The 13,207-nt window shown below is 31.3% G+C and overlaps 1 protein-coding gene across 1 annotated transcript in view; it reads left to right on the top strand.

Annotated features, from left to right (window-relative positions):
• Positions 1 to 13,207, top strand: part of LOC135962425 (uncharacterized) — a 109,350-nt gene that overhangs the window by 29,236 nt on the left and 66,907 nt on the right. Inside the window, exon 3 of the mRNA XM_065514347.1 lies at positions 12,226 to 12,280. The gene's annotated coding sequence lies outside the window, so the exon portion shown is untranslated. The remainder of the gene's footprint in view (positions 1 to 12,225; positions 12,281 to 13,207) is intronic.

Raw genomic sequence — 13,207 nt, 5'->3', positions numbered from 1 at the left:
GTAGTGACCGGTTCTCACATCTACTAGAATTCTTAGACTACACCTATCCAACCCAATTAGTGTTTTGGTTGTCTTTGCATCCAGTTTTGGAAAAAGGCCCTGGACAATCCGTCCTACTTTTCCAGCATTGGTTGGCGAAGTCATGGAATCTTTCAAATATTAGCCTGTAGTAGTGACATATCGGAGGTCTTACTCCTCGTTCCCTAGTACCATGGTCTAGATCAGAGCCATATCTGGCCAGTTCATCTGCCACCTTATGTCCCTGTTTGTTACAGTGCTCTGGTACCCAACACAATCTAATTAATCTTCAAAAGCTCTCCAGCAGTCTTCCACTATTCTAGAATATATTAAGTGACATTTTAAAGCCCCTAAATGTCGTGAGACAGATAGTGTAAAAAAATCAACATTTGGTAGGATAACCTCGTACAACTACTTCAACACAAGATAATTTAATAGCAAGAGAGTTTAAGAAATTACTCGAATTAATATGCAGCATGTCAAATGAGGCTGGTATTGGTTGCTTTCGCCCTGGGGAAAATTCTTATTCAAATAAGAAAGTCTAGTTTGGGGGTATCAATATTATGGTGTGATGTTGTTTTTCAGGACAAGGTTTGAATCCAATTCATGGCATAAAATATTTTATGACTGGAATCTGGTACAGAGCATATTTAAACAACATTATGTATGCATACGCTGAGAAAAATATACCCCTAGTTTGGAAATTCCAGCATGACAATGACCTCAATCTCACTTCTATGGTTGTAACCGAGTGATCAGAATACTCTCCTGCTCTATTCCTTATTTTTCTAAACGAACTTCTACGTCAAACAGTAACATTTGCCACTCATATTCATTCAATTATAGACCCAATTTTGTCGTAGATTGGGGCATGAATGATTCCTTTGTGACAATCTCTCAATGGGGTCGTGCGAATAGGGTCGCTTTCAAGGCTCAGTGTTGCATGTTGACTCATCTGTATTTTTGAGTGGTATAAATATTGAGGAATCAGATGCTCTTGATGTTCTGCTCATGAGAATACAATGTGATCTCCGCTGGTCTAAACACATTTTTCATGTGTCGAAAGTAGCCTCAAGCGTCTCGGTTTTCTGAAATGGTGTAGGAATTACTTCACTCTGAGGAGATCGGATCCTCACTATTTACGTCACCTATATCCGACCGAAAATGGAATACATCTCTTATGATGTCGGTGTTTCAATGTCAATTTTGGAGCTTCTCGATCGCGTACAGGAGAGGGAGAAGGTGACAGTAGGATATCCAACTCTATTGATTCGCTGGAGCACCGACGCACTATGGTAGGCGTTTCACTATTCTATCGGTATTACGATCGAATATGTTCTGAGGAAATTAGGGAACTTGTTCCTGATATCCGCAGATGTTTAAGTAATACACGTTTTTCATCAAGAACACATCTTTGTGGTATATTGGTTAGAAAATCAATTATTTAGCCGTACTCTCCGTATGTGAAACAAACTTCCCGCTGATGTCTTTCCTAACACTTTCAATGTAGGAAAGTTCAAATCGAATGTCCACAAACACTACTCCTTCCTTCCTTCCTCCCATAACCTATTTCCTTATTCCAGCACAATGGTTTGCATGAGTAGGTGTCATCCTGTGAGTGCTGGTCCATTTGACAATATTTCGTAAATAATTCTCCAAGGAATAAATTCAATACGTTTGAAATACTAAGAAATTAAACCTATGAATTAATTCTAATGAATTCTTTAAGGGAAGGGTTAAAAGATAAAGTTTAATTTGATTTGAATACTAAAACAATACCTAGGTTTCTCGAGGTTTCCTACTTTTTTACAGAAAAAAACACTGAAAATTCAAATTTAACGGGGAATGTTTGTTATCATTTGAAAGATCATTCTTTGGCATTTATTTTTTGAAGATTATCAGCCCAATTATGAATAAAAAATTCCGCGGGAGTTTGTTCCCCGGGAGTTTTTTCCCATTGAATTTGAACAGGAAAAATGAGAAAAGGGGAAAAACTCCCGGGGAATTTTTATTCATAATTGGGCTGTATGTCTATCAAATATTGGCCGTTGCTACATCGCAGATGGTCCATCCGTTGAGTCCAATTTTCGATGACTCGTTGGAGCATTTCGACTGGTAACTGGCGAATAATACGCGTGATGTTTTCTCCCAAGGCCTGAATCGAAGCGGGTTTGTTCGCATAAACTTTAGACTTTACATATCCCCACAGGAAAAAGTCTAACGGTGTGATATCATACGATCTTGGCTGGCCAATCGCCAGGCCCAAAACGTGAAATTATGTGCTCACCGAAGTGTTCTCTCAATAAATCCATTGATTGATGCGATGTGTGGGAAGTGGCCCTTCTTGCTGAAACAAAAATGTCGCCGAGATCACGAGCTTCAATTTCAGGCATCGGTTACCATGGTACGATAACGGTCGCAATTGAGGGTTACGTTCGCACCGGCATAATTTTTAAGGAAACAGCGTGCTGGACGTGGTCTATTCGGTTAAATATTATCCAATAATGAATGCTGGGTCTCAAAATGGCTGATGGTGTTGCGAATAGTACGCTCAGTAGGCCGATTATGTTGACCATAAGTTGAGCGAAGTGCACGAAACACATTCTTCACAGAACGTGAATTTTCGTAATAAATTTCCATTATGAAATGCTAAATTCTAAACCAAAATAACTTGACAGCATGACACGACTCACATGTGATCCCTCAAAAAAAGGCTATTGAAAAAAGTATCTCTACTTGAATCACCCATTTTTAGTTAAATATTTGGAAAAGTTTCCATTGTATTATCACTCACTGTATATTTAGCTGCGAATGACGAAATGAATGAATTCAGCGAGTGAATGATGGTGTTGGTCCTTTGACGTCGTAATCATAAGTAACCTTGAATATTTTGCGACAAAAACAAATAAAAAAGAAATAGAAATTCTGCATTAAAAAATGCCAACAAAATAGAAAAAGGAAAAAAAATACATGAAAATGATGTTTGTGAACGCTAATGTATGTCGTTATTCATACTTAAAGACAAGTGACACACACAGGGTGCTCCAATTACAAGTAAATTTTAAAAAATAAATGAACAAACCCCAATTTCCTTGATATATGTAAATATTATGTCTTTATTAGAAAGAACAATCGTTCATATTGTTACGAATTTACATTAGCGATTTGAAGTTAACGGTCTGTAACGACTGCTTGAGCAACATTCATCATGTTTATAAACATGTCCATCAGTAGAAGCTTTTACTTATCAACAATGTTGATAGCATGCAGTTATTAGAATTTTTTTGTAAATATGGCAACAATTTTAAACTACTAAACTGTTTTTATTTGCAATCAAAAGTATCCGGTTTATTTAAAGGAAATAAACAACCTTTTTTAAAAGGTAAAAACGTAATAATGTATAATGTATGTATGGAGCACGTTTTGCCCAATGATCTTGGATACAAGATCATAAGAATTGGAAACCCCCAAATTTACGAGATATTGGAAAATGTGGCTGCCAACAAGGCAATATTAATACATAAATATGTATTAAGGCAAATTTTTCTTCAATTCATTTCAAACACCCTGTATTATTTTCATTATTATTGCGTAATGTGATCAGATTTAATGCTTTTAAAGCAAAATAGGGAAATAGCAAGAAAAAATCTGCTTTACAGCAGAAAACAATGCTTTCCTTTTTTTTTTGCTCTTATTCGTAAAACGAGACAAAAATCCACTTTAATAAATTGTTGTAAAAAAAAACAAAATAACTGACATCCCATCCACGAATGGTTTATGCTGGCGATGTTAGAGTGATGCTGGTAACGTCACAGTATAAAATGTTTACAAAAACATTGAGTTATTATTGTTTACAAGGATTTATTTCAGACAACATGTCTGTTTATTGCTATTATTAGCAGTTTTTCCTTTTAATTGTGTATTTAGTCAAACACAAAACGCAAACATTAATAGTGCAATTTTAGGATTTGTTAAAATGAAAATGAAAAGAGCAGCACAAATTGTGTTAATAGCTTTTCATGGTGTTTAATTTGGTGTGTGGAAATTGTGTTGAAAGTGTAAAATAATCTTAAATAATTTGTTCAAATTTTGCTGTTGTTAATAGTTGTATGCTTGGATCGAAGAGTTTTTTGTAATCAGGATCCCAAGCGGGACGTTTTGGATAATCAACAGATATAGAACAATAGTATATTGAAGACTTGACTGACGATATTAACAGTGTTATATCTAATTAAAGCCATTTCACGATTACACTGATTTTAAGACAAACTATTATTTCTTGACCTAATCTACTGGATATTTCTCTTTGCTGAGCGAAAAGAGGTCATGAAGCTTTGTTGGCTTGCGTTATCCAAACTTGTTCAAATCAATGATATTCTTTAAAAATGTTGAAATTAAAAGTCGTGTTGTTGAAGCTTATCAACACGACTATATTAAAAATTGCAGGTTTTAACAGCCATTGGTCGAGCATCTCGGATCTTGTTAATGACAGTAACAATGCCTATAACAAGCTGCATGCAAATAACGTTTGAACACCATCTACTCGAGGAAACGAAGTTCCTTCCAGTAATGAAACACAAAGTTATGTTGACAAAAAAGTTCCTCCTGGAGTCAACCTAGCTTCATCCTTCGAAGGCATATCTGGAAGGACCTTCGTGTATACACAGAGAAAACTGATTCTTAGTAGCAACCGAATTTGTTGCGTCTACGAAATCTTAGAAATGGTAACAAAAGTTTGACTGACTTTTCTTCTTTTTTTTCTTCATGGACCAGCACTCAGGGGATGACACCTATTCATGCAAACCATTGTGCCGGAATAAGGAAATAGGTTACGGGAGGAAGGAAGAAGGAGTAGTGTTTGTGGACATTCGATTTGAACTTTCCTACATTGAAAATGACAGGAAACACTTCAGCGGGAAGTTTGTTCCATATACGTAAAGTACGGCTAAAGAACGAATTTTCTCTGTAGTGAACCCTCTCTGTTGATAGAACCGAAAAACTCTATATGTGCGAACGAATCATTCAATTGACAAAAAATAGGTTTCTACTAGGCATCTGTTTTCTCTGTGTACAAAGAAAACATACTGAGGTATGTGCAGAATTCATTTAATCGGAATTCATATAGACGCCATTAATACCATGGATGCGGCATACAGCATGGAGGCCTATAGCCGACACTGAGAAAAACTTGCCGCAGAAAACCAGAGTTCTGGTACAATTGAGATTGGGATGGAGCTACAGTTACATACTGATCCCGCATAGACCGTGTCATCCCAAATTTATAGCCAGCTTGAGGTCAGGATCCCCATGATACCCTTGGTCAAGATGTCGACCGAGAGACGAAGCATTTATCTCGTCGCATTGTGCTCATTAGATAGACATAGTCAATAAGTTGTAGTTAGCAGATGAGAGCTGAAGAATTCATCTCTCATCCGGGTTTACATTTGGAGAAATATTTACAACATGTTTGTATTAACAGAAATAAGTAATTTGGCGTTAGTTGTGTTGAAATGTTAGGAAAGGTATTCATCTCCTCGGATGGCATCCATAACCCATAATTAGTCGTTAGTCGACCGGGAGCTAGCCCTAACTTATAGAGCCCAATATTGCATCCGTTTCATTTACGTTCCAATAATAAGTCGTCAGCCGACCGAAAGTCGATGCGTGTTTCTCGTCGAATCCTCTGTTAGAAGCTTCTTTCATTAACAAACATAAACCAAAGATGCAAGACAGCTCTGTGGCAAAGAAGATTTCAAAGGAAGCATCAGAATTTAAAGAATCAGGATTTTCAATGGATTTATAAACTAACCCAGGAGAAGTTGCCCAATTCCTTGGCTCGGATCTCGTTCTAGAGCCCCCAGACTAGAAAATTATATAAAATAGTTTTAGCAGTTACAACAGCAACAACTTCGCCGACTGCGAATATACAGAATAAGCCCCGGACAGGCAGCGCGGTTGATAAAATTGGTTATTGCTGGTTTTTCTAGTGGAATCCATATGAATCGAGAAGGAAAACCCCATAAGTCCATAATCCACCACTGACAGAGCGAGTCAATGTCGCTCTTCAATTAAACATCTGGCCCAATCACTATGCTCTCTGTCTTGGGCTCTACTAAGGCTCTATTAAGAGCTTCCTTGTGCCCGTCAGCAAAAGGTGAAACGAAAGGATATCAAAATCTTTCAGGAAGTCCATACATGAGTCAAATCCATATACCACGTGTCTGATAAGGAAGGAGCATTTCATAGGAGCATTTACTACTATTTTCTGTGTGTAGTATTTGCTGGAACGTTAGAACTCTACGAAAACGGCAAACATCCACTGTTGGGAAGAGAACATAAGAAATTGTTTTTTGATATCATTAGAATAAGTGAATGGAGATGGAATGACACCAGAACGTATTGGGATGCGGAACTGGTGAAAGTGATATACACAGCAATGGATCCAAATCGTTAATAAGCTGTCCGCTACTATCAACTAGTGCCTTCTCAATTTTACTCAAATACAGAAACATCCACACCAGAATGTAAGACTGAATTCAATAGCTAATTGGATGGAGTACTCTTGGAAACATCCAAAGAAAGCATACTGATTTGAATGGAAGATTTTTCACATTTTCAAAGTGGGAAAGTCAATACAATTTCACCATGTAATGTACAGACAAGGAATCTTTGTTAAAAATGAGAATGGAGAACTATTATTAGAAGGACCCAGCTAAAACTTGATAATAGCTTGCAACATACCGTCTGCATTACTTGGAAGTAGTATTATAATGACTTAATTTATATAACTGCTTATTTTCTAATCATTTGCATGAGGACATTATGTAAACACAAAACAACTTAGAAGAATTGAAAACCAAATTGTGATGTTAGATTAAAGCGATGTGCAGGCATTGGCTCTGACCACCATTTAGTATTAGCCCTATTGCAAATGAATGTGATTGCCCACCTAGTAATTTTGACACCGATAAACATGAAATTGATAGGCTTGCTGACATCAGTCGAATTGTAGAAACACATAAAGAAAAATAATGTAGACACTTGGGAAGAATTACTAGGAGAATACAAAAAAGAAAGAAGAGAAAGAATAAGCTTAACAACAAGGTACTTTATTGAAGAAGGACTTATTCCGAACAATTTTGAGAAATCTATCCTGGATAGATAATCCTGGAGTACGTCTGTAGAAGCCCTATTGTTTTATAGGAAAAAATAATAAGTTTTGTTGCATCTTCTCTCAGTCTCTGTTATAAAATCTTTAAACAATATAATTGCTGGAGCTTACAAAAGAAAAATATTACTTATTAAAATGTACCAAAAATGTATATACAAACATATAAAATCCTTAAATTAAACCCAATGTCCTGTTTATTTTCTTAGATATTTAAAGTCTAGAGAAATGACACAAAATATGCACAAAAATCAATACAGATGCTAGGCAATGGCGGCATAAGTATGTCTCTAGGGTTTTGAGCTAAAATAATACAAAAAAAAAATGAAAAAACGAATAAAACTTTTATGTCTCCCCATGGCAGCCAGCAAACAGAATTAATTATTTCACAAGAGAGGTTAAAGTTCTATTATTTAATACCAAAAAATACTATTTGTGTTCTACTAATGCTTCACTTTAAACTGTCCCTGTGAACGTCTCATATTACAAGGACATTTCTTTAATATTTTTTTTCTTTTGGTTTACATTTGGAGAAATCTTTACAAAATGTTTGTATTAACAGAAATAATTAAGTTGGCGTTAGTTGTGTTGAAATGTTAGGAAAGGTAAGATACAAATTACTGACAAAATAGTAAGAAAACCAGCACGGTTAAATATTTCTTGATTTGGTGTGAGATTAAAGATTTATTGCTGTAATTCAAAAAGGATTTTAACTTTATTTCTCTTTTGGAGCAAGGTACGAATAGTATGTACCCAAACCTAAAAATCCAACATATAGGTTTCGGATTGTCCTTCGTTCTGAACTTTGCTACACATTTTCTGGGGTACGAAACGAAATTGCAGTCTAATCCATTAAAGCATTTAAGTTTAGATTTAATTGAATCATAGTTTACTAGGTTAGAAAACATAGTCGTTGCATGAACTAGTTATTTTAATAATATCAAAGTAATGACTTATGAAATCAACGTTTACACAATTAATTTAGTACTTGTGATCTTAAAAAAGTACTATATAGATTAGACGTTTTAAAATTCTCAATTTCCCATACCCATAACTCAATGTGTAGGTAGGTGTGCTGCTCATCATCTAACGAACCGACAAAATATGTTGTTAATTTATCTAAACTGGAACATTCTCTACTAAAGACAGTACACAATAGAAAAATATCAGACGAAACAATAAAAATTTAGATTTTGTTTCAAACTTAAAAATAGAACACAGTTTCCAATAATATTCCTTCCAGGAATCAGACTTGAAAAATTGGAAGTTAAACTTGCTTTATGCCAGTTTAATTAAACTTAAACCTAGTTTCATTTAATTTTTAAAACATTAATGATTTTTGAAACTTAATTTTACTAATAATTTATAAAATTATATAAGTTTTAATTAAACTGGCTTTAAACCAATTTAACTAAACCAGGATTAACTCAGTTTTATATAAATGTCTAAAAAATTATGTTTTCTGGAACAGTATCTTACCAATATTGCAATAATTTTTTAAAATTTCTATTAAACTTGTTTTAAACCAGTTTAACTAAACGCGGTTTAATTGAGTTTTATTTATTTTTTAAAATAATTATGTGTTTTTAACTAAAATTTTACTTTTAATTTAATATTTTATAAAAATTTAAAGTTTTAGTTAAACTTGGTTTACACCAGTTTAACTAAACCTAGATTAACTCAGTTTTATATAAATGTCTAAAAATGTATGTTTTCTAAACAGCATCTTAACAATATTGCAATAAATTTTGTAAGTTTCTGTTAAACTTGTTTTAAACCGGTTTAACTAAACGCGGTTTAACTGAGTTTTATTTATTTTTTAAAACAATTATGTTTTTTTAACCAAAATTTTACTAATATTTTATAAAAATTTAAAGTTTTGGTTAAACTTGCTTTAAACCAGTTTAACTAAACCTAGATTAACTCAGTTTTATATAAATGTCTAAAAAATTATGTTTTCTGGAACAGTATCTTACCAATATTGCAATAAATTTTTAAAATTTCTATTAAACTTGTTTTAAACCAGTTTAACTAAAAGCGGTTGAACTGAGTTTATTTATTTTTTAAAATAATTATGTGTTTTTAACTAAAATTTTATAAAAATTTAAAGTTTTAGTTAAGCTTGCTTTAAACCTGTTTAACTAAACCTAGATTAACTCAGTTTTATATAAATGTCTAAAAATTTATGTTTTTCTAAACAGAATCTTACCAATATTGCAATAAATTTTGTAAGTTTCTGTTAAACTTGTTTTAAACCAGTTTAACTAAACCAGGATTAACTGAGTTTTATTTATTTGTTAAAAGAATTATATTTTTATAACCAAAATTTTACTAATATTTTATAAAAATTTAAAGTTTTAGTTAAACTTGCTTTAAACCTGTTTAACTAAACCTAGATTAACTCAGTTTTATATAAATGTCTAAAAATTTATGTTTTTCTAAACAGCATCTTACCAATATTGCAATACATTTTGTAAATTTCTGTTGAACTTTGAATTAAACCAGTTTAACTAAACGCCGATAAACACAGTTTTATTTATTTTTAAAAATAATTATGTTATTTTAAACATAATTTTCTAATATTTTAGAAAATGTTATAAGTTTTAGCTCAACTAAACGCGGATTAACTCAGTTTTATGTATTTTTTATATTAGTTAAACTTGCATTAAACAAGTTTAACTAAACCAGGATTAACTCAGTTTTATTAAACTTTTTAAAAATTTATGTTTTTTTTTTCAGGAAATTTTACTAAAATTTTATAAAATTTTATGAGTTTTAGATAAACTTGCTTTAAACCTGTTTAACTTAACAAGGATTATTTAATTTTTATTACGTTTTTTTAAATATTTATGTTATTTTAATCAATATCTTACTAATATTTTATAAAATTATAAAGCTTTAGTAAAACTTTCGTTAAACCAGTTTAACTAAACCCGGATTAAGAACTTTATGTTTAATTTTTTAAAGACTAATGTTTTTTGAAACCAAATTTTAATAATATTTTATAAAAATTATTAAGATTCAGTTAAACTTGCTTTAAACCTGTTTAACTAAACCTAGGTTAACAAAGTTTTATTTGTTTGATTAAAGACTTGTTTTCTTTTAAACAATTTTTTACTAATATTTTAATAAAATGTGTAAGTTTTAGTTAAACTTGCATTAAACCAGTTTAACTAATCCCGGATTAACTCAGTTTTATTTAATTTTTTAAAAATGTACGTTTTTTTAAAGCAAATTTAATGAAATTATATAAGGTTTAGTTAAACTTTCTTTAAACCAGTTTAACTAAACCCGGATTAACTTAGTTTTATTACGTTTTTTAAAATATTTATGTTTTTTGAATCAATATCTTACTAATATTTTATAAAATTGTATAAAGATTATAACGAAAGCCGGATTAACTCCGTTTTGTTTATTTTTTTTAAAGCAAATCATATTATAATTTAATGAAATTATATTAGGTTTAGTTAAACTTGCTTTAAACCAATTTAACTAAACCCGGATTAACTCATTTTTGTTACGTTTTTTAAAATATTTATGTTTTTTGAATCAATATCATACTAATATTATATAAAATTGTATGAAGATTAGATAAACTCGCTTTAAACCAGTTTAACGAAAGCCGGATTAACTGAGTTTTATTTTTTTTTTTAATGATTTATGCTTTTTTAATAGTTCATCTTACTAATATTTTATAAAATTGTATAAGGTTTAGTTAAACTTGCATTAAACCATTTTAACTAAACCCGGATTAACTCAGTTTTATTTAATTTTTTAATAATGTATGTTTTTTTAAAGCAAATCTTACTAATATTTTATAAAATTATATAAGGTTTAGTTAAACTTGCTTTGAATCAGTTTAACTAAACCTGGATTAACTTATTTTTATTATTTTTTTTAAAGATTTATGTTTTTTGAAACAACATCTTACCAATATTTTATAAAATTTTAAAAGTTTTAGTTAAACTTGCTATAACCAAGTTTCCTGTCCAGGGACTTGAATCTTAGAGATACACTTTATTCGTGCACAGTCTTTTCCCAATAACAAAGTACTAATTCTGACAGTCGGCAGTCTCAGTCATACGAACATCATTATCTTACAATTGTACATAAGTATATGATGATTATCATCACCGACATGTTGTATTAATTAACAGACCTTTCAATTTACACACATGTGTGAAATATAAATTTAATTTGACAAACAACTTGTTCTCACAAAAAAAAAATATGAAATATCGGACAAACACATGTGAATTTCCATGTAAAATGATTTGTTAATAATGGCAAATTGAAAAATAATTATTAAATTATTATAATTAACAAGATGAGTATTAGGAAATAAATAAATACAAAATCGTTTAAGGTTCAATTCACATTTAAAATAAATATTCAAATAAAAAGTGGAATATTTTGCCAAAAGGTTCAATGATTTCACTAGTATTTAAATTAAAAAAATCAATATCTATTTTTTGGCCAATCATTTAAACAGATTACAGGCAATAATAGTAACGCTTTTAAGAAAATATAATGAAACTTGTTAATTGAACTGGCTGGAGGTATATAATGTGTTTAAATTAAAAACAAAATCACACAAAGTATTTAAAATATTCTCCAATAAATAGTATGTGAAATTTAAAAAAAAAAAATAAAACTGCATAAATTATAATTTTCCTTAAAAAATTAAAAAAAAATACTAAAAGAAGAATAGGACAGATAAATAAAAGACATGTGATTTTTGAAATTCCTATTTTAGACTTAATTTATGACTTTAAGTTATTTATAGAATTGGCGCCTTTTTATATTCATTTATAATGTGTGGGTTTCGTGATCAGCTGCAGTTTAAAATTCATTAATAAGTTCCCATTTAAACGTAAATCTCGTTAGTTTCGCAAAGATGGCTCTACATGCGGTATTCAAGCTTTGCACACGTGCTGTTAGTTGAATTGATTTTAAATATTCAATAAATTATTATTTCTAAACTTAAAACAGTTATTTAACCTGTCAGTTATTAATTATATATTTTTCTTTCTTTACAGTCTCAGCTGCATTCATTCATAAATTTCGCGATTCCTTTAAACCATCAATTACAAAGTAAGTTTACAAAACATTTTCTTTTACACTTTACTTTATTTTTATAATTATTTCTGATAAACAGCTTAATTACAATATTTGTAGTATTATTTGGTTTAAATTTATTAATTGCGGTATTTGTTTTGTAGTTAAATCGATGCAACAATATATTTATTACTTTTTTCTATTTGTTAGAACGTAAAAGGTCGTAAATGATAATTTTTTGAACTGAAATTTAACTGGGAATAAACTAATTTTGAAATTGTAGGACTTAGGTTAGGTTCCAAGGCAGCCGATCTTGGAGTTTCTCACTTGGATGCGACCAATTGGTTTTCAAGAGATCCATGTTAAAGTTGTTGAATCTATAACTACGTTAAACTACCTCAATTTCATTGCGATCAAACCATGATCCATCTTTGATTGAAACTCTGGTCGTTGCGTGATCACCATTTAGTCATCTTTCTCCTTCTAACAATTTTATTATCCTAGAATGCTGCCCGCCCTAAAGCAAATTTTTTGAGCTGAAATTTAACTGGAAATAAACAAATTTTGAAATTGTAGAATTAGGTTCCAGGGCAGCCGATCTCGGTGCTGCTCACTTAGAAGTGATCCATCCATTCGTTTCCAAGTGATCCATGTTAAAGTCCTTGATTCTATAAGTATGTTAAACTACCTCAATTTCATTGCGAATATGTATATGAAACCATGATCCTTCTTTGATAGATCCTCTGGTCGTTGCAGAAATTTGTTTGCTAAAATCGGACATTAGCGTGATCACCATTTACTCATCTATCTCCTAATGACAACTTGTGCAGAAGTCATTGTTAGGGACATTATCCTAGCATGCTGCCCTAAAGCAAAGTGTCCTGTGAAAAGTAGACCTTGGGAATCCAATTAACGATGACTTGTGAATCTCATTAGGATATGACCATATCATGGAACACATGG

This window comes from Calliphora vicina, chromosome 5 (genome assembly GCF_958450345.1).
Source record: "Calliphora vicina chromosome 5, idCalVici1.1, whole genome shotgun sequence".
NCBI classification, from domain to species: Eukaryota; Metazoa; Arthropoda; class Insecta; order Diptera; family Calliphoridae; genus Calliphora; species Calliphora vicina.
This window is presented reverse-complemented; position numbering and strand designations above follow the sequence as displayed.